Consider the following 23,172-nt stretch of genomic DNA (forward strand, 5'->3'; position numbering starts at 1 on the left):
TGGATGCTTGGTCTCTACGCCCCCCCCCCCCCCCCTCTCTCTCCCTCTCTCTCTCTGTCTCTCTCTCTCACACACACACACACACACACGCACACACCTACACACAAAAAACACAAACACACACACAATCACACGCTCTCCCTCTCTCTCTCTCTCTCTCTCTCTCTCTCTATCTATCTCTTCCCTCCTCCTATTTCTTCTCTCAAGATTTTTATTAGTAGAGACATTTGCTAACCAGTTAATCTGATTTTTTTTTGTTAATCGATTTGATAGGAAATGCAGTATTACTTTATTTAAGAACGTCTATATATATGGACGAATCTTGCAAGCCAAAGGCTCTTTAGAAACCAATACCGTTGTCTAAAATGAGCCAGAAGTCCTACTTTTTTTTTTAAAGCAAAGAAATTTTTACTTCGATGTGAGGATATAATATATACATTGTAAATCAAAAGACAACATGTTTGCAGTTCTTCACTAAAATAAACAAGAACTGTAATGTTGATTCCTTGATATAAATGATTGTACCAAATTTAAAAGCTTTGAATTCTACGAATTTCTTGTATTACGACTTGAAATATTTGGTCAGTGATACACATACGCCTTTGTTTATTGGTCAAGTTATTTTTTGGTACAATTAATGAAATGCATCGAGTTTTCTTGGTGGTTGTGACGTAACAGGTGCTCACTATTTTGTTGTTGTTATTGTTGTTGGTAATTATACGAATAGGATATCTTGTAAATAGAATGATGTATTTTGATTTAATAAAGAATGTTATGCCTTCATCATTATAATTATTGTTTGAATAATTTGTTCAGAGAGATGTTATGATTATTGACCAATTGCCTAAAATAATCTCCTGGACTGAACTGAACTGAATATCCGGCCGTTTGTTTTTTTAATTTAGTGAACTTCTGAAGTTTTGCAAAACACATTGAGTGGATTTCTGGTTTTGTGAAATTCAGTAGATGATGGCAATATCGTGTTTTCGTTAATTTCTTGTTGGTGCCCAATGTAGAGTGGATTTCCTAAAGCTTGGGGCTGGATTTGAACTTTCTACCTCTTGAAATATCCCAATAGATAGTATGCAGATGACGTCACTCAGGCCTTTGTTATTGTTTTTGCCATCCGCGTTTGTGAGTTGTTCTCACTAAACTGTATTAACCAGACTATAAAAGTTCATGGTTACACAGAGTTTCTGTGTTGGTCCGTTAGACTTCCGGATGGCAATGTTGTGAACTCCTTGGCCAAGCGCATTCTATCTATACGTTATTCTTTCAGGCTTTACTTATACATGTATCTGAAATATAAAAGAAAAGTGAGGTCAATACAATTGTGGATTAGATAATATTACAAAATAAATATCGTTTTATATCAACAGAAGATCGCCCCAATATCGGGTAACTTATGTGGTGTAGTGGTAGAACGTCTGACCGGTAAACAGGAGGTCTGCCGTTCGATACCCAGTCGGAACAGGCTGATTTTTCGGATTGTCTTTTTGTCTTAGGTTTTTCTTTCTCCTCGTCGGGTACTATTTCATGCACACCTTTCAGTTCAGTGATTGAGGAAAAACTTAAACGTGATTGTCTACTGTTGAAATTTTGTTAATAAGAATGTAATGCCATTGAAATTTTGACGCAACTTTATTTTTAAATTCGAAAGATTGACACTCTTTGATGAGTATTATGGAACAGTCATTTATCATTGATTGGTAGGAATTGATCACGTTGTAGTTCAATAACAGTAATATATATATATATATATATATATATATATATATAGAGAGAGAGAGAGAGAGAGAGAGAGAGAGAGAGAGGGAGAGAGAGAATGAAAAGAAAAAAAGAGATAAAGAAAGAAAGAAAGAAAGAAAGAGAGAGAGAGAGAGAGAGAGAGAGAGAGAGAGAGAGAGAGTGTGATAGGGAGAGAGAAAGAGAGGGAAAGGGGAGTTGCAAAGGGAATTAAGTTGATTTATTTGATACAAATAGAATTCGTCCCAGAATTAGATATAATTATATCATATTGAATTATCAAATCACACGGGATGGAAGGGGAGAGATTGCATCGGTCGTAAAACTCGGATGAAATGTTATCGCTTTCTGTTGGATTCCGAATAATTCTTTCCAGTACACCCACATCACCTGTGCATCAATATAATAATGTATATAACATAAACTTACAGAAAAGAAAGAAATTATTATTTTTTATCAAGATAAAACTGATAGTCGAGGATAAATCTTTGCTTTTTATCGTTCAATCTATCAGCAAAAATATATTTTAAAATCTAACGAACAACCCCCCCCCCCCCCTTCCCGAAAAGTCAGAGAAAGTTTTTTAAAAATTTTAAATAGAAATAAAACTCTATCTACAAACAAAAAATGAAAATAAAACCAAAAAAAAAAAAAAATAACAAAAATTCAAACACCAATAAAACATTTTAAAAAAACAATAACAAAATCTACAAACGACAACGAAAATATAACAACGTTAAAAAAAAAAGAAAGAAAAAAAAAACGCCGACAGAAATCAACTAGTCCCCCTCCACCGGTCCATAAAACTCTCAACCCCTCCACCCCCTCCCCCCCCCCCCTCCAAAAAAAAATAAATAAAATAAATAAATAAATAAATAAACTAAACTAAAACAAAAAAAAATACACCAAAAAAAAAAACACAACAAAAACAAACCAACCAATCAATCAAACAAACAAACACAAGAACAACGAAAAAGAGAAGAAAAAAAAAGAACCTTCAGAACAAATCTCACTAATTCTGTTACTTGATGAAATAATACAGTTTATTTATTTATGATCAGGCGGAGTGGGCAGAGAACCAATTACCCGCCATTCCTGTTTCATTTCATTTCATTTAATTTCTACGTACGTAGATAAGAGATGAAATAAATAAATAGGGTTTCCCCGGGTTTTGAGAGGAGTAGGAAGAAGATGGATGGCTAATTTCTGACAGAACTTCCAATTTGATATATTTCCCAGCCCCGGAAACGCAAAATTAAAGAAAAAGATAATTCGGTACCCATCCTTGAAGTGGAGGAGTCACTCTAACCAGGTACGCCGTTTTATTCTTATTATCTCTCAAACCCCCCCCCCCCCCCCCCCCGCACTCCCCACCTCCCACATCAAACTTTTTATCTAGTTCCCTTCAATAGAAGGAACGATGTTACTTTGACCTCACTCAGCTTTTTGTTATTGTTTTTTAGACAGCCATTATCATGATTAGTACTCACAAAAAGCTACAAATCAGACTTATAAACGCTCAAGGTTACACATAGTTTTGTGTGTGGTACATTATATCCGGCTGGCCGACGTTATGAGTATTTTACCTTAACGCAATGTACCAATAGATAGAATGCGCTTGGCCAAGGAGTTCACAACATTGCCATCCGGAAGTATAACGGACCTACACACAAACTCTGTGTAACCATGAACTTTTATAGTCTTGTTAATACAGTTTAGTGAGAACAACTCACAAACGCGGATGGCAAAAAACAATAACAAAGGCCTGAGTGACGTCATCTGCATACTATCTATAGCCATCAGGGTCACGGCGCCTGATTTTATCCCCATTTTTGAGGGGTTCCAATAGCTCAGTTGGTAGAGCACTCGCTTCACACGGAAAGGGACTAAGATCGTGGGCAGTCGAGATTTTTTTTTTTCTCTCTGACCTCCCTCTCTGTCCACCTAGCAGTGATTGAATAGCTGGTCCTATCTAAAGGGTAGCAAGACTTTGAAGGACTAGTTTAATGAAAAGTACTTCGTAACAGACTAGTGTCCTGTCCGTAGGATTCAAAATTAAAATACTGCCCTTTTGACGCGCATTAACCGGAATAAGCTTCGGCTTCATAGGTCCAACGGCTCTGAAGGACTAGATTTTTGAGTAATGAATTAGATGGAAACAATTTGTTGCTATCTACTAGATTGGATGGATTGATGGAAAAGGGAAAGGGGTTGGGGTGAGGGGGGGGGGGGGGGAGGTGGAGAGAACAGTACTCGAAATGTCTTAGTACTCGTTCTATACTGTTCAATGTTTGTGTTTATTTATTTCATTTGCTTTAATTTAATTTTATGCTACAAGAAGAATTAGAATACTTCCAACTAAGCCGTTTCATCTTCTGTGATAAAATAGAAAAATTGATTTAAAATGAGATAATCATTGTTTGAAATGCTTTGTGGACATTTGTGGAAATCCCGCTTCGGGCTGATCGGTGGTATTCTCTAAAAAAAAACAAAACAGACACGTATTTAAAATTTTGGCCAGAAAACTCGTCCTTCAAATTTCGATCGATTAAATTGACCTTCATCTTATCTAAAATTCTCAAACTTGGGACTTCGCGAAGTCCTAGATTTGAGAGTTTTTGCCAAGATGGGGTTTATTTTAATCGATCGATATTTTGAAGGACGAGTTTTCTGGCCAAAAATGTAGAATACCTGTTTTACCAAAGTATGGCCTTGAATAGGTGGATGACCGAGACTGTTTACGTCTAGAGTTCTCGAAATTGATTAAATTAGTTAAATTAGTGTCTGCGACAACTACAACAACGATAACACAGACATAAAGACAGATTGTTCAAAAGAACCGGAAGAATTATCAATGATAATTATATTAGTAGTCATCATCGCTGCTTTGGGGTCGTGAGGTATGACACTCTTTTTGGGGACCTGTAGGTCCCGGGTGCAAGTCTTGTCACACCTAGCAACGAACAGCTTGGTTCTAAACAAAGAAAATCGGTACTTTTTATTCTTCAAGCTGGATAGAACTTTTTCACATGTCAGCTGATCAGAATGTATAAAATTCAAAACATGATCATATTTATAATATTTTTCTCCTTTGGACACACTTTATTGCTCGTCGGAGAAGTATTTCATAAGGGCGCCCGCCACTGTTCCGATAGTTTAGAACCAAATACTAAATTACTCGGCGTCATTACGAGGGAAGTGACATCACGACTGTTGAAGCCTATTAAGTATTTGGAAAAAGCCCATCCTTTCACCGTTACTCAAGCGAAGGTGAGTTCAGTAAGAGGCAGGTATCATCGTTTTTTCTATCGAATAAAAAAATGTAAAAGCAATATGCAGCTATGTGGCCAAGTGGTATGACACTCGCCTTCAGACCGGAAGGTCCATGCTTCGAGTCCCGCTTTGAGCAGCGTATAGTTATTAAGTCCTTGAAAAGATTCTTTATTCACATTCTATCACCGTACTCAGGCGTTAAATGAGTACCTTGCCGTTAACAGCGTTGTCTCTGTCTGAAAACAAAAATGTATTATCGCCTTACAGGCGTCTGTCTCGTCCTACACGTTAAGTGTTGCTGTTGGCTTGAAATACCTTATAAAGAGCTTCTAGTTCATTGCGCTATTTAAAAAAAACATGGATAAATATAGCGTCAATTATTACGATCATTGTAAAGCCACCGCAAGTATCAGTTTCTCGATTTTTATAACTATCGCCGTTGATTTCTTTAAAGATTGGGCTATTATATAGCGCAATATCCACTAAACAAGACCAAAGCGCTTTACAAGGGGTTCTTATCCAACAGCAACATTTAACATTGAGGACGGGACATGACGCATGTTAGGCGATATTACAATTCTTTTCGGACAGAGACATCGCGGTAAAAGGCCAGGTACTCATTTTTTACACCAGAGTACGGTGAACGAATGTGAGTAAAGAGCCTTCTCCAAGGACTCAACTATGCGCCGAGCGAGGCTCGAACCCAGGACCTTCCGATCCGAAAGCGAGTGTCATACCACTAGATCACATAACGCACAAGTGTTGCTGTTCGTTGGCTTTGGACCCCTTATAAAGCGCTCATAGTTCATTGCGCTATATAATGACCCATGCATAAATAAAGGCTTAGGTATTCTTATCATTGTCAAGCCATCGTCCTTATCATTTTCTCCATTTTTAAAAACTATCACCGGTGAATTCTTTACCGCAAAACCTGTCAGTACTATTAATACTTTCATCGACTCTCAGGTTTTTGTATTGTGATTTTCCAAATCAAGAATACAAAAATCATGTGTAAAACAAATTACAATCCTCTTCTTATATACATCTATATAATCTATAACAGTTCTTGATATTGGCCTCATGGAGACAAATTGTATTCGTTGTAGGGAATGAGATTAGCGGAAGAGTAGCGTCCCTTGATTGGACGTCACCCATAGTCTGTGTCGTCACCGGCGGAAAAGTTATTAGAGAGAGAACGTCATGTTGGTTGTGCGCATGCGTCTCTCGTCCTCGCTTCCGGTGAAAGCGGCTTGAGACACTTCAAAACCAAATTGACGTTCTCTCTGCAAGGTGACGTCCAATCAAGGGACGCTACTCTTCCCCTAATCGTATTCCCTATAACATTTTAGGGCACCTAAAACCTGCTCTCACAGGAAAGATAGAAGGTAAAAAGAGTAAAGGTAGACCGAGAAAAACATATTTGAATAGTTTGAACAGCTGGGTGACAAAGAAAGAGAAGAGTAAAATTAGTTTTCTGAAGTTATCTGATTAGAGAGATGAATGGCGTACCATGATCACCGATGTCTTGCACAGACTTGGTTCTTGAATTAGAAGAAGAAGAAGAAGAACATTTTTAAAACCATAGACCTAGTGTTAGTGAATTGGTTAACTAATAGGGAACAAAATTGTGATGTCAGAAACATGGTTCCAATCTCATTGGAAGTGTAAAATCCCTCTCCTGTATGACTGGATTACCTAGTGTAATTGATCTTCTGGTTTCAGAGTGACGGCATCTTATTTTCTAGTCTAAATAAATGCTGATCGCCTATAAAGATCATCCATCCTCGCTCTTTTACGTCCGGAATCCTAAGAATCTGCCTTTACATCCTGCTGCTAAAATAGTTATGCAACCTAATGATTCAATATAAAACCTATTCATTATTAGTCCTCAAAATAACTTAACTGGTCACATACCTACTTCCAAGGATTTTGGAACCGGAAAAGGTGTGACGTCACGACCTTTCTGTACTATATAAAATGTTATATTTGTATGAGTGCACACTCTGCCAAAATATTGTCAAGAAGTCTTAAGCCCGAGACCTCTAACCTGATACTTATTTTGAAAATCTTGACATTTTTTATAATAATAATAATAATAATAATAATAATAATAATAATAATAATAATAATAAAATAATAATAATAATAATAATAATAATAATAATAATAATAATAAATAATAATAATAATAATAATAATAATAATAATAATAATAATAATAATAATAATAATAATAATATATATATAATAATAATAATAATAATAATATAATAATAATAATAATAATAATAATAATAATAATAATAATAATAATAATAATAATAATAATAATGATGATGATAATAATAATAATAATAATAATAATAATAATAATAATAATATTAATGGAGATGATAATGATGATGGTGATGATGATGGTGACAGAATAACAACAACAACCACGATGCCTGAATGACCGCAACCTTTAAAGTCAATGATAAGCCTGGTGAATTCCACTCCTTCATAAAAATCCATCCCATAATATTATAACAAATAAGAACACTTATATTCTATCCTACTTGGATAATTCTAATCCCAGCCATAATCTGTCTGCCATCGCATCTCTCACTGTCACTCTGTCAAATTAGATTTGTCCCTTTTAAACAATTCATCAATAAGAAGTCAAATCAGGAGATTAAAAAAAACAACCAACTCTGGTAATGTTCTAGATTTCGAAATCAAGATGTTATCACAATAATGCCTATCCTCCAGTAATTTTGCAAAATAAATATGACATTCTTGAGCTTTTATTTAGCGCAATATCCACTATACTCGTACGTGCTCAAAGCGGTTTATAAAGGGTCCTTGGCTAACAGCAGCGGCGTATAGTTTGATCCTTGGAAAAGACATGTTTACTCACATTATCTCACCTTACTCAGGTGAAAAATGAATACGTGGCCGTTAACAGCGTTATCTCTTTCGAAAACCAAAATGTTATATCGCCTAACAGGCGTCATGCCGCGTTCCACGTGTTAAGTGTTATTGTTGGTTAGAGACCCATTGTAAAGCGCTTTGAGCACGTTTACTGGATATTGGTCTACATCTTCTTCTTCTTCTTCTTCTTCTTCTTCTTCTTCCCGTATGCCTTCATATCTGGAGTCCCGTTTCGAAGATGAAGGAACTCGTCCTTTTGAGGAGTTCTTCTGGCGGACCGAGAAGTTTTTTTTTTTTTTTTTTTTTTTTATGTAAAGAAGTTGCAGAGGGCCATATCTCTTCTCTATGGGTTGAGTAGTTTCTGCATCGCTGCAGTATATTATGCTCTGCATCTTCCTCCTCCTCACTACATGAGCAGACCGGTGACTGAACAGTTTCATGTGTCATGTCTGTGCATATGCTTTTAAAATCTGTGCGGCTATCTGGTCTTGTGGTATGACACTCGCTTTCGGATCGGAATGTCCTGGGTTCGAGCCTCTCTCGGTGCATCTTTGTCCGAAAAATTATAATATCGCCTTACAGGCGTCATGTCGTCCCGTCCTACATGTTAAGTGTTCCTGTTGACCAGTGATCCCTTGTAAAGCGCTTTGAGCAGGTTTAGTGGATATTGCGCTAAAAAAGCTCAATTTAGAATTTAGAATTTAAAGTCTATTGTGACCTGTCCTGGGGCGGAACAGGATTACTTATTCATGTCTGGACAGTAGACAGCATAATATGGTCATCATCTGAACGCATTTATGTAGTATTAATTATATTACGTATTATGCGTTTTCTCTAAATCGAGCTTTTATATAGAGCAATATCCACTAAACGTGCTCAGGGCGCTTTACAAGGGGTCCCTGGTATACAGCAACATTTAACATGTAGGACCGGACATAACGCCTGTTAGGCGATATTACAATTTTTTGGACAAAGACAACGCTGTTAACGACCAGGTACTCATTTTACACCTGAGTACGGTGAGAGAATATGAGTAAAGAGCCTTTTTCCAAGGACTCAACTATGCGCCGAACGCGAGTATGTTTTGTCTTGATCTATATATATGCTCAAGCTTTTGTAAACCGTAGATGTAAATGTTGCTGCTCGAAGCTCGAAGAAATAAATACCAATGTGAAATTGAATATACGTTTCAATTTAATATACAAAAACAGATATAATGTACGTTTCGGGTTTCCCCTTTATCAACAAAACAGGATGAATGAAACACTAAAGATGAATGAGAGAATGTGGTAGTGGCGTTGTTGAGATGAATAAACAAAAACATTGATGGGCAAAGTCCGTCAATGTTTTTGTTTATTCATCTTAACAACGCCACTACCACATTATCTCATTAGTCTGTAGTGTTTCATTCATCCTTTTTTATTGATAAAGGGGAAACCCCGAAACGTCCATTTTATCTGTTTTCGTATATTAAATTGAAGCTGACATTCAATTTCACAGTGTCATTTATGTAAACTGTAGAAGACACTAGCTCTTCTTCCTCAATGTACCGACGGACTCGATCAGACAATATTACTGACATAGACAAAGGACAACAAAAATAATTGAAAAATGATGGTACTTGCTTGTAGTGCTTCTTCAACGACCTCAATATTGCTGAGATGTTACCAGCTAATACGGTCTTCTATAAGAGGATAGATAGTATTTGAAGAAAATGAATAAAGATGACTGTCTACATTAGATAGAGAAATATTTTTTTAATCCGATATCCCCACTGCCATGCGTATTTAGAATTGTACCTTATAAAATGTTTGGTAATGTGCAAATTTCACTTCAACTAGTACGGCAAATATGTAAATTTTTATTTTTGTTAAAACATTGCAGAGATATATTCATAAATATATCAGCTGCACAAAGTTATATATTACAATTTCGTTAAGGTCAATTAATTAAGAATAAACAAATGAATATACCTTGGTAAATTTTATATATATATATATATATATATATATATATATATATATATATATATATATATATATATATACATATAAATTATTGATGGATGTCCTGTAGTCCTGAAAGTGTTCAATAAATTTACAATTCTGAGCATAATAAAATGTGAGTTGATTTTACTCATTATATATATATTATGTTTTATATATATATATATATATATATATATATATATATATATATATATATATATATATATATAAACATAATATATACCCGAATATTCTATATTATTTACCTACTACCAGTCACTAGTTTCTACTCATTAGAGGCTTGACGACTGACATCTTGTCATTACTTCCATCTCCCACCTGACAAAACAAAACGTCTTTGATCTCAATCTCAACTACTGTCGACGGAGGCGGAATGAAATAAGTAATAATAGTACATGTATCTTTGTATTATAGAACTGTAAATTAGAACAATATGTATTTCTATAAGATATATATTTTAGCGTATTCATTGATAGTTTTTTTTTTTTGAGGGGAGGTGGGGGGGGGGGGGGGGGGGGGGCGGGGCGAGTCAGTTGGAGCAATTTAAAAGAAAATGAAAAGGTATTAGGTGGGAAGAATAATATAAAAATAATCTGGCAGATTGCCAAGTAGTCCATTTAGTTTTAAGGCCTTCAGGTCTGTAATTTGCTGGTTTTAAAAAGCGAAATTGATTATGCATATTGCTTAATATTATTTTTGTTTGTTTGTTTGTTGCTTTAGGTCTCTTCCAACACAATTGAGGTTATATGAGAGACTGCTGAAACAAAAAAACAAGCAATCTAACAAAAATAGTACAAATGTCAATCAAAATCATAACCTAAAGATATCATAAGCTAAATTATAAATAACTAAGAACAAACAGGCAGAGGATTTACAGGAAAAAAAAAATATCCCCTGTCAAAAATACAATCACAAACCAAAGAAGCAGGATAGGCTAGTAAAGAGAAGAAGAAACGACATCACTATCGGATCGTACACCCATGCGAACATCATAGGTATATGATTCAAGGGTGATGCTCCCATCCAACCACCCGCTTAATATTATTTGGACAGGACGCTGGATACATGAAGAATGCAATTTCCTTTAGATTTTGATTCGATTCGGCTTATCCAAATAAGGGGTGAAAGGGAGGGGGGGGGGGTTGTGATACGGCTTAGAAGGTTTCTTACATTTTAATAGTTAATGTTGAGATGATATTTTTTTTGTCTTGTAAATCATCTCTTTGTTACTCATTGTATAAATTGTTTATGTTATATATATAATAATTTGTAAATATTTAAGTGCATTCCTCTCAGTAGGGACATGTGCTTGTGTCTGGATGAGATTTTTAGGTAATCTCAAACTTAGTACACTGATAGTCTGCTCTTGGAATCTACATATGACTCCTATTTGAATCAATTCCCCTTTGTCTTACTATTTCTTGAGTGCTTTAATTGTCGTCCTTGAACTTTTTACTATCCCATCCTTTTCCTTTTTACTGGCGTTGATATTACCTTTTTTGTGTTGCAAGCGCCGGAAAACCATAAAGAAAACCCCCCAAAAAAACCCAAAAATTTTGTGGATTTATTTGGTCATAATATTCGATGTCATAATCTTCGTTCACGATCTCAACTTACAAGATAAAACAGGCACATATAATACTTCAAGTTTCTACCCGATACTTTGCCAACACAGAATAATATTCTGAGAAGAATAAATTATATTTTGCGATCTGTCAATACATCGCTCATCCAAAAAAATAAGTATTCCAAACACTTGACATAAAAACAGAAATCATCTAGATAATGTTTTATGATCTGCCACTGCACATCAGACTCAGAGAAAGAAAAAACAAACTCCAAAGTAAATAATCGGGTAACAAAATCAAGCTCGATGTTAATGCGATATCTATCAAAACACTGGAAGATTCATTAGGCCAACATGTGTCCACACCTCTGTAATTAGTCTTCCAGCCGTGTTAATGTCTTTGACCCTTACTGCAATCCTAGTCACAAGAGATATTATTATCCATAAGTCCGTCTATGCCCAGATCGTTATTATCTGGGGTTTAACTCAACACCTATGATGCGCTTTGCTGCCGTCCGTGATGTCTAATTCAAGTCGTAACAAAAGTTTCAAAAGAACAAAAAAAATCGCCTGGACCGGTTTTACATACAAAAAATTGGAGATTTTATATAGCGCATTATCCACTAAACGTGCACAAAGAGCTTTACAAAGGGCCACCGATCAACAGCAACACGTAGTATGTAGAACAGGGGCGGTTGCTGGCTGTTTATTTAAGGCGGCATGAATCGAAGAACAACATGACAACAACAAATAGACTGCCATATAAAATGTCTTCCTTTGAATATCAACTGTGATAACAGTCAATAATAGAAGGATAGAAAATCCAACCTTAATGCACTACTTATCTACTCCAAAGACAATAACATTACAAGTTGAACTGCTCTGTTTGTCGGTTAATGGCTAATGGACTGGGATTCTTATTTATAGCATCATGGGGCTCTACTCGGTGAATGATTTGTGAAATATTCGTATTGATGATTAAAATCCATTTGAGCAAAACAAATAGCAATAAAATCTAGAAATTTATTGTAATTTTCTTCATTCGTATGTTTTGATAACAACAAACCTGTTCTTCCAATGATAAAACTGATATGGTTTTGATTTCTCCCAAGTCAGGCCTCAAGGTGTGCAAAACTAAATTTGCCAGCCCGACCTAGTTATTTTAGCAGTAAAGAGTATCAGTTGTTTGTGGGGGGAGGTTGATAACCGAAGTTTTAAAACAGAAGAAAACAGTCTTTTAAATAAAATACTTGGGCGGGCTGTTGACTTTTTGGCTCATGGTAGCCCCCATACCCCACCCTCAGCTCAATGTCGCACGTCATCTCGCCTTGTGTGGGGCAACAAGAAAAAGAGAGCCGTCTGTGATGATGCACAACCTTCGTAATATATGTATCTATCACGGCTCGAGGAGAGATGCGCGAGTGTTAACGAAAAGCAGCATATGCAAAAACTGAGACGAGAAGCAGTATCTGCTAAATGTGAAAAATGTAGGGCGGCACAAAACAACTTCGCTCAATAGACCGACCGCCAGTGATGTAGAACAAGACATGACGCCTGTTAGGCGATACTACAATTTTCCGGCAGACAACGCTGTTCACAACGGCCAGGTACTCATTTTATATCCGAGTTCGGTGAGAGAATGTGAGAAAAGAGTCTTTTCCAAGGAGTCAACTATGCGCCGAGCGAGGCTCAAACTCAGGACCATCCCACCCGAAAGCGAGTGCCATACAACAAGACCACATTATAGCCGCACAAAGTTGTTTAAAAGCGACATATGAGTTTTTAATATTGGTTTATCAATCAATCCCTCTGTATAGATAGAATGAAGTTGACGTCACTCCGGTCTGTATCAATCGCAACATTACAGATAGTTTTGTGTGTTGGTCCGTTATACTTCCGGATGGCAATGTTGTGAGCTTCTTTGCCAAGCGCATACTCTATATGGCTTACAAAAATCACACACCATTAGTGAATTCCATGTCAGAATGTAAGTACAGTGAGAATATGATTATAAATAGTAATCTGGTGGGTGTCTTAAAGCATATTAGTATATGCGCTTTCGGATCGGAAGGTTCTGGGTTCGAGCCTCGTTCGGCGCATAGTTGAGGCCTTGGAAAAGACTCTTTGCTCACTCAGGTGTAAAATGAGTACCTGGCCGTTTACAGTGTTGTCTCTGTCCGAAAAAAATTTGTAATATTGCCTAACAGGCGTCATGTCTCGTCCTACATGTTAAGTCTTGCTGTTCGCCAGTGACCCCTTGTAAAGCGCTTTGAACACATTAAGTGGATATTACGCTATATAAAAGCTCATTTTTAAAAATCTTAGTAGCATTGAATTTATCAAAATCACTCATTTGTGGTCTAACTATAAAAAACCTCACAATCAAATATACACGAAACATTATTTAATTAATACGGTAAAAATCTGAAAAGGTTCGCAGATCTGCCTCCATGACATTTTTTTTAATTCGTAGTTTTAGGAGATAAAATATTATAGTTGCTATAAAAAATCACCAATTTACTCTCGCAAGGATTAAATCGCTCAACCCTAACACCAGCTACACCCGTAGTTTATCCGGGTTACTTTCACCCCATGCCTATAATTTATTACATTTTTCTGAGACAAATTAAAGGCGTAGTATCAAAGCTAATGGTTTTACTTTATACATGTTAGTGATAGTTGAATAAAACTATCTATGTATATATGCTCATTTTAATTACATTTTTCCCATTTTAAAAAGTAGCGAAAATCTCTGGGATTGAGAGAGTTAAACAACACTCAAAATCATCAAAACAATGTTAGTAGTCTGCCATTAATTAATTTTCATTTTGAAAAAGTTTAAATGACTTTAAAAATTAAAATTAAAATTGAGATTTATATAGCGCAATATCTACTAAATGTGCTCAAAGCGCTTTACAAGGGGCCCCTGGTCAACAGCAACATTTAACATGTAGGACGGGACATGACGCCTGTTAGGCGAAATTATAAGTTTTCGGAAAAAGACAACGCTGTTAACGGCCAGGTCCTCATTTTACACCTGAGTACGGTGAGAGAATGTGAGTAAAGAGCCTTTTCCAAGGACTCAACTATGCGCCGAGCGCGAGGCTCGAACCCAGGACCCTCCGATCCAAAAGCGAGTGTCATACAACTAGACCACGTAGCCGCACAGATGCTCATAAAGTTCTGAAAGTGGAGCCAAAATTTCGGAATTCCACGAATTTTTCGTAATGGTTGGCAGGTCTGGGTGTGTAAGTATTAATGCTAGACATAGCAGAAAGAAAGAAAAAATACAATTTAAAACAATCATCCCCAGAAATCACTTTGCCATCCCAAAAAAAATCAGTCTACATCGCGGAAAACTGACTTTCTAGGATGGTATTTTCTTTTCTTGTATTTTCTTTTCCTTTCTGTTTTATCTGGCAATGTTTCTTGCACACCTTTTCGGATTTTTAGCATGGCCCCTAATTTGTTACTTCTATTTTTATTAAGGAAACATTTGCATTAGACAGGTACCATCCATAGGGGTCGCGATAGCCCAGTTGGTAGAGCACTCGCTTCCGCCCCCCCCCCCCCCCCCCCCCGGTCTGTCCACCTAGCAGTGATTGGGATGCTGAGTTTGCTAGATTTGGCGGAAAGTACTTTATAATTGACTATCTTCTTATCCAAAGGATAGCAAGCATTTGCTATTGTCGTTTCACGCTATAGAAATCGGGATAAACTCCGGCTCTATGGGCCTAATGGCTCTGAACTATGAAGGACTACTAAAAAAACTTAATAAATCTATAGATCAAACAACAGATGAACCAATAAATTTAGTATAATGTCAAATAAAAACTAAATATGTACAAATAATATAAAACTAATCGCAAATATAAGCAGGCAAACGGTGCTCATTGAAAGGAATAATAATATTATATTTCTCTAAATATAGCATCTAAAAGTGCGTGCATAAGGAGAAAAGAAAGAATCAATGAAAGAAAGGTGGCCTGTCATAAAAGTGAAGGGTTGGGGATCGGAAAGTGTGGATGTAAATCAGTTACCATCTCCATACGTACTTACTTACTAAGTTTATGAGGGGGAGGGGGGGGGGGGGGGGTGTAGGAGATGGCTCATCATAAGCAAAGCCAATACCAGATGTGGGAACATCTAATAATAGCGACAGTCGGGAAGCAACAGCAGGAAAGTCGGGGAGGTCAACCAATACTTTGGCGAGTGTTATGACTCGCCGCTCTGGGCCCTATTTATAATATTATTATTATTCTCGGTTAATAATAAATAGCAGGCTGCAAGCTGTGTCTGGAAGGAACTGGATATTGTTCATTTACATGTATATTGTTATTAATCGTATGGGCGAGTTTATTTTTAGACGTCGGGTATATTATGGAAAGGCGGGGAATGGATAAGATGTAGAAACACGATGAGATGAGAGGATCAAGATTTAGAATGATATTATTCGTACAATGAGGGAGACAATGGCAAAACGCTTTTTCATCTTGGGCAGACATCAATTGCTTCATCCTATCGATTGATTAAAGCGTCCCAACTTGCCAAACTCAATTTGTTTTTTAAAAAATCGAGCTTTTATATAGCGCAAGATCCACTGAATGTGCTCAAAGCGCTTTACAAGGGGTCCCTGGTCAACGGCAACATTTAGCATGTAGGACGCGACATGACGCCTGTTTTGCGATCTTACATTTATTTTCGGACAGAGGCAGCGGTGTTAACGGCCAGCTTCTTATTTTACACTTGAGTACGGTGAGAGAATGTGAGTAAATAGCCTTCTCGAAGGACTTGATTATGCGCCGAGCGAGGCTCGAATTCAGGACCTTCCGATCCGAAAGCGAGTGTCATACCACTAGACCACAAAGCCGCGCAACTTGTTAAACCTTACTTGTTAAGCCCAACTTGCTAAACCCAATGTGTCAACCCCAACTCGTTCAACCCAAAATGTTAAACTCAACTTGTTAAAAGCCAACTTGTCAAACACAACTTGTTGAACCAAACATGTTAAACCCAACTAGTAAAACCTAACTTATCAAACCCAACTTGTTAAAGCCAACTTGTCAATCCCAAATTGTCAATCCCAGCTTGTCAATCCCAGCTTGTCAATCCCAACTTGTCAATCCCAACTTGTCAAACCTGACCTGTAAACATGACTTTATAGTACATGAAGACATTTTGATTAAATCATTAAATTGAGGATCATTTGAATCGATCAATGTATAAAGTAAAATATTTCTGGTTAAAATGAAAAAAAAATCCTAAAAAAAAACTACAAAAAAAAAAAAAAGAAAAAAAAAAAACAATCAAAAAAAAAAAAGAAAAAACAGAAAAGAAAAAAAAAGGGATGGAACATTTTTTGAGATGACAGAATAGGGAGCTGGCACTGCTGGTGTAATATAAAGATTTGAAAAAGTGTGTGTGTATGAAACAGTGCCGGACCAAAACAGAAAGAAAAATACAAGACAAAAAAAGACTATCCTAAAAACTCAGCCTGCCTCGACTGGGGGATCGAACCTTAGATCTACCGATGACTTGTAATCAGGAGGTCTTAGGTTCGATCCCCAGTCGGGCAGGCTGATTGTTTGGGTTTTTTTTTATTTCTTGTGTTTATCTTTTTGCTTTGCTATTTATGTGCGGCTATGTGGTCTTGTGGTATGACACTCGCTTTCGGATCGGAAGGTCCTGAGTTCAAGCCTTGGATAAGGCTTTTTTAAAACTCATATTCTCTATCCGTACTTAAGTGTAAAATGAGTACTTGGCCGTGGACAGCGTTGTGTCTGTCGGGAAAAAAAATATAATATCGCCTAACAGGCGTCCTTTCTCGATCTAGATGTTACTTGTTGCTGTTGGTCAAGTACCATTTGTAAAGCGCTTTGAGCACGTTTAGTGGATATTGCGCTAAATAAAAGCTAAAGTTTAAAACTTTTTCAGAACAATCCAGAGACACACAAATATAAACGTGACAAAGATAATAATTGGTCTTCGATATTTAAAAAAAAGACAACAAAAACACAACAAAACGGTTTGACACAATCTTTCAAATTCACAGGACCTTTCCGATCCAACAGAATGTGTCCGTAATAAGTCAAATAAAACCTTGCATCATAATATAACATCATCGTTATCATTGTCACCATCACAGACCCAGACCAAAAAGACGCCGAAACGTGACCAAGTCCCGCTTTGATGTATCCAAAAATAGTACCAAAATCTGAAAACGTCAGCAAAAATGACTAATTTTTCCCCTCATTATCTTAAAATATTTCCTTAAACGTGCTAAAATGGCTGGATTAAAAAAAAAGAAAAGATATATCCGTTGTCTAGACCGGTACACTCCATGAAATACGCAAGATTTACTGTGACACCAATCTAGAGGAATAGAGAGGCTGAATTCATTTTTTGTTCACTTTGATCATGGAGAATTCTATTTCCGAAATTGTGTTCTTGGGTAAAGCATTTTACACATATTTCCCCACTCGAGTCGAGTGTGAATCAGTACCTAACTACAGGCAGTAAGGGATATTGTAAATGTCAGTCAAACAGCTGACGATAAACAGGCGACGATATGAAATAGAAACATCATTCCATATGTCCTGCTGGGAAATGAAACATTGCATGGTTGGTTAATCCGTTGAAATACGCTAAATAAATGTCCAATAAAATACAAGAAACCCTTTATTCATCCCATTGGGGGGAAATTTGTCTCTAGGGTCTATTCCAAGTACAGACTGGAATTAACAGTCGTCAGCCGCGCTGCAGACGCCGCAAATTGAGCTAGGGCATAGATTGCGATAAGGCCACAACAGCGCAGTGGCGTGTGATCGAAGTCTGTCCTCTAGGGTCAATCAAGAAGACGAACCGCTCAGCCGCGTGCAGCGCCCTGAGCAGCCCAACCCACCGCAGCGTGTCGTCGTACCTTCACAAACCGACCCGCGCGACAACCTGCCCCCCCCCCCCCCCCGATAGACTAATTCAATGATGATTCCAGCCATCGAGGAGCGTATGTCATCCTTCAGTTATTTCACACCACAAAAACCTCATGAAAAAAATAAAGAAAGGTGGAACTGTCATACCACAAAAACCTCATGAAAAAAATAAAGAGAGATGGAACTTATACTGAAACACACCCTTATACAACCCTCTTCACCTCACGGCATGAACTCGAGACAGGGCCTCATTTGAATATTATACAATATTATATTATATAATATAATATCGTACATCTCCGATTCCCCTTGGGTATCGTCAATCAATTCCTCCAGTAACTCACGTCTTTATTACCAGTGGATCACATTGCATGATTTGTTTTGTGTCCAAAAAAAAAAAAAGATACTATTCCATGTTTTTAATTTGCATAATATAATAAACGAGTTCTCTATTATCTTCTGTTGTGAAATCTTGGGATAGACGATCTATATCTATATGAAAAACGCACAAGGAAATGGTAGAGATGTCGCATATTATGGAAATTAGTTATGACGATGCTCTACTGTGCGGCTATGTGGTCTAGTGGTATGACACTCGCTTTCGGATCGGAAGGTCGTGGGTTCAAGCCTCGCGTTCGGCGCATAGTTGAGTCCTTGGAGAAGGCTCTTTACTCACATTCTCTCACCGTACTCAGGTGTAAAACGAGTACCTGGCCGTTAACAGCGTTGTCTTTGTCCAAACAAAAAATTTGTAATATCGCCTTACAGGCGTCATGTCCCGTTCTAAATATTACGTGTTGCTGTTGGCCATGGACCCCTTGAAAAGCGCTTTGAGCACGTTTAGTGGATATTGCGCTATATAAAAGCTCAAGTTTGTTGGGGTTTACTTTTTTTTTTTACTTATTTCCGATTATTTCATAATAAAAACTGTTAAAAACTGTCTGAGTTATGTCAATTTTGGGCAAGAGATCTCTAGAAATATGGTTGTAAGAAAAACCTTGAAACATTATAAAAGGTTGTTCTAACGTTTTAAAGGTCTGAAATTTAATCATACTGCAAAGTACAAATTTTACTTTAAAATTTCGTTACAGGATGCAGAAATGAACAAACTCTCCCATATTTGGAAAATCACAATTTCCTTTCGAAAGTCCCAAAGCATCAATTATTAGAAATGCATCCAAATAAATACTTCCAACAACAAAATGGACCAATTCTCTTGAACGTCTCAAATGATCTATCTGAAATTTGTTTCTTATGTTGTTATAATATTATGTTGGAAAAACCAAACTAAATTCATAGTTTTATTTTCTATATTGCGGGGTTTCCCGAAAAGCTGCATTTCCCCCAAGGACAGTTTTTGTAAAAATTGCTGTACTTACGTAAACTTTCAAAATGCCTTTTTAAAAAGTTTGGATACTAATTGTTACCTTATCCATCAATAGTAGATGAGCCCAAACTTGTTTAAAAAGTAAAATTAACACACTTGAGACTTCAAAGAAGATATAATACTTTTATGACGAGTAAACGGTTATGAAGTAAGACAAAGCTGCAAGAAGCTGTAGAATGTAAATACTTTTGTGGTTATAATAACAATAATAATAATAATAATAATAATAATAATAATAATAATAATAATAATAATAATGATAATAATAATAATAATAATAATAATAATAATAATAATAATAATAATAATAATAATAATAATGCTTATGATGATGATAATGATATAATAATAATAATATAATAATAATAATAATAATAATAATAATAATAATAATAATGCTTATGATATAATGATAATAATAATAATAATAATAATAATAATAATAATAATAATAATAATAATAATAATAATAATAATAATAATAAAAACTTGAGTTTTCATGGAGAAAAATATCCACTAAAGGTATTCATTGCGCTTTGAAAGGGGTCACTAGTCAATAGCAACACTTTACATGTAGGACGAGATATATCGCATGTTCGGTAATATCACACCCCCCCCCCCTCCCCCCAACACTTAACGACCAGGTACTCATTACATCTGAGTAATGTGAGAGAATGTGAGTAAAGAGCATTTTCCGAGGTCTAAACTATACACCGCTCAGAGTTGGATTCGAACCCCAAGAACCTTCCGATCCGAAAGCGAGTGTCGTGTCAGACCAAAAGATCACATGTTACCGTTTTGAGACGGTGGGTCACATTCACGTTCTGCCTTTTGGTTTTGGATTAAAAAATCTCTCAATCCACCCCATGATTTGTGTTGAAATTGGCACCCTGCCCTGTCCGCCTGAGTTCAAGGACGCCTTTCCGGGTTGATTCGATCTAACCGAATTTAGGCATGTTATTCCAAACTGCCTAGATTTGACACCATTCAGATATCCCTGTATCAGTATCAGTATATATATATATATACATATATATATATATATATATATATATATATATATATGTATTATATATATATATATGTGTGTGTGTGTGTGTGTGTGTGTGTGTGTGTGTGAACCCTTCGTCCCAAAACGGTATAAAGTCGGATTGGTTAAGATGTTGAAAATTGAATTTATAGCGAGACATATCATACTTGTGTTGAGTTTGTATGTTTTATTGATGAGAAAGGATACCATATTATGTTAGGGTGCGAATGCCAACAATTTATTTTATATTTTTGACCAGTTTAACAATTAATTCGGATTTTAAGCATCTGGTTCGTATCGACATAATACCGTTTTGGGAAGATGGGTCACATATATATATGTTTTAAGAGCGCGTTGATCGACTGTCAGATATTTTAAAGAGAAACTGGCGAAGTCTCTCATTACGTGTTTTGTTGCGTTATTGACTCTATAAACAAATTGAGATTGTATCCAACATTATGCCACGCCTTGAACGGTAGAGAGAAAATGTAAACTGAGGAACTATTGTCATGAACCTGAAAATTGAGAAATATTAACCCTCTCCTTACCAGCAATTTTCAGGAGTTTCCCCAAAACTTCACACCCAACTAACAAAAAAGTAGATTTTGTATCACTCAGACATAACAGCAGTAAAATTCTTGCGATGCATAATTTATTTAGACAACATGCTCTACAACACACTTTTCATTTTCTTTAAATGTTATGATGTACAAAAGAAATTTGAATAAGAAAAATAATGGTTGTATTGTAAAGAATGTGACGATTTTCCTATAGTTGGTAAGGAGAGGGTTAAAGCAAAGCGCTAGGATATAGATAGTATGAGCTTGGTTAAGACACTCACAACATTGCCATCCGGAAGTATAAAGGGCCAATACACAAAACTATGTGTAACCTGAAATTGGGGAGATGCAATTTGGTTTTGTTGAGGACAAGGGTACCAGAAATGGAATATTCACATTATCAATGCTGATGGAAAGATGTATTGAAGTAAATAAAGATCTGTATATGTGTTTCATCGACTATTCAAAAGCCTTTGATAAAGTACAACACGAAAAACTATTCAAAATTCTATCATCCTTGGACATTGATGGTAAAGATTTAAGAATATTACGGAATTTGTACTGGGAACAAGAAGCAGCAATGCGTGTTGACAACGAACTAAGCAGTTTTACACCTATTAGAAGAGGAGTTAGGCAGGGGTGTGTTTTGTCTCCAGATTTATTCAACCTCTATAGTGAAATGATATTAAGAGATATCGAACATAAGAAGGGGGTGTGTATTGGAGGAAAGAATGTAACAAATCTGAGGTATGCAGATGATACGGTTCTACTGGCAGAATCTGAACATGAACTACAAGAATTACTGGATGTTGTAGTCAGGAGTAGTGAAAATATGGGACTGGAACTGAATATATCTAAAACAGAATGTATGACGGTATCTAAAAATAATAACCCACCAGCCTGTGTAATAACAAGCAGAGGACAAACAATACAACAAGTTGAATGTTTCAAATATTTAGGCTTCAATGTAACATCCAATGGAAAATCAGATTGTGAAATAAAGAAAAGAATAGGTATGGCGAAGAATGCATTCAACCAGCTGCATACAATTATGAAAAACAGGAATATTAGCATGAAAACAAAAATCAAAGTCCTGGATTGCTATGTACTGTCTGTGCTGCTATATGGTTGTGAGAGCTGGACCATAAACAAGACCATGGTTAAAAGACTGGAGGCAGTGGAAATGTGGTTTTACAGACGAATGATGAGGGTGTCATGGATGGAAAGGAAAAGAAATGAAGAAATTTTAGAAATGGCAAACAGAAAAAGATCACTGATAACAAAAATCATCAAACACCAAATGGAATTTTTAGGACACATTATCCGCCACCCTGGTTTGGAAATACTCGCCTTGACTGGAAAGATGAATGGAAAAGAATAAGAGGAAGACAAAGAATAACGTATTTGAAAGGGATAAGAACTTGGACAGATGAAGCTGAGAAAGGTGGCGCTGCTTTAATAGAATTGGCAAGAGATAGATCAGCTTGGCGGAAGATGACCTCCGACGTCTGCTTCAGATATGGAACTACATGAGATGAGATGTGTAACCTTAAATGTTTATAGTCTGGTTAATACAGTTTAATGAGAATTACACATAATTGCGGATTACAAAAAGCAATAACAAAGACCTGAGTGACGGCATCTTCATTCTATCTGTACGCGGTGGAAAAGTTACACTGCAGCCCTGTGACGCATAAGGGGCCTAGAGGAATATGTGACCCACAGTTTCACTCGGGTGAACCAGATACCAAAATTCCA

The sequence above is a fragment of the Berghia stephanieae genome, chromosome 3, assembly GCF_034508935.2.
Source record: "Berghia stephanieae isolate SIO BIC M18660-M18661 chromosome 3, UCSD_Bste_1.3, whole genome shotgun sequence".
Classification (NCBI taxonomy): domain Eukaryota; kingdom Metazoa; phylum Mollusca; class Gastropoda; order Nudibranchia; family Aeolidiidae; genus Berghia; species Berghia stephanieae.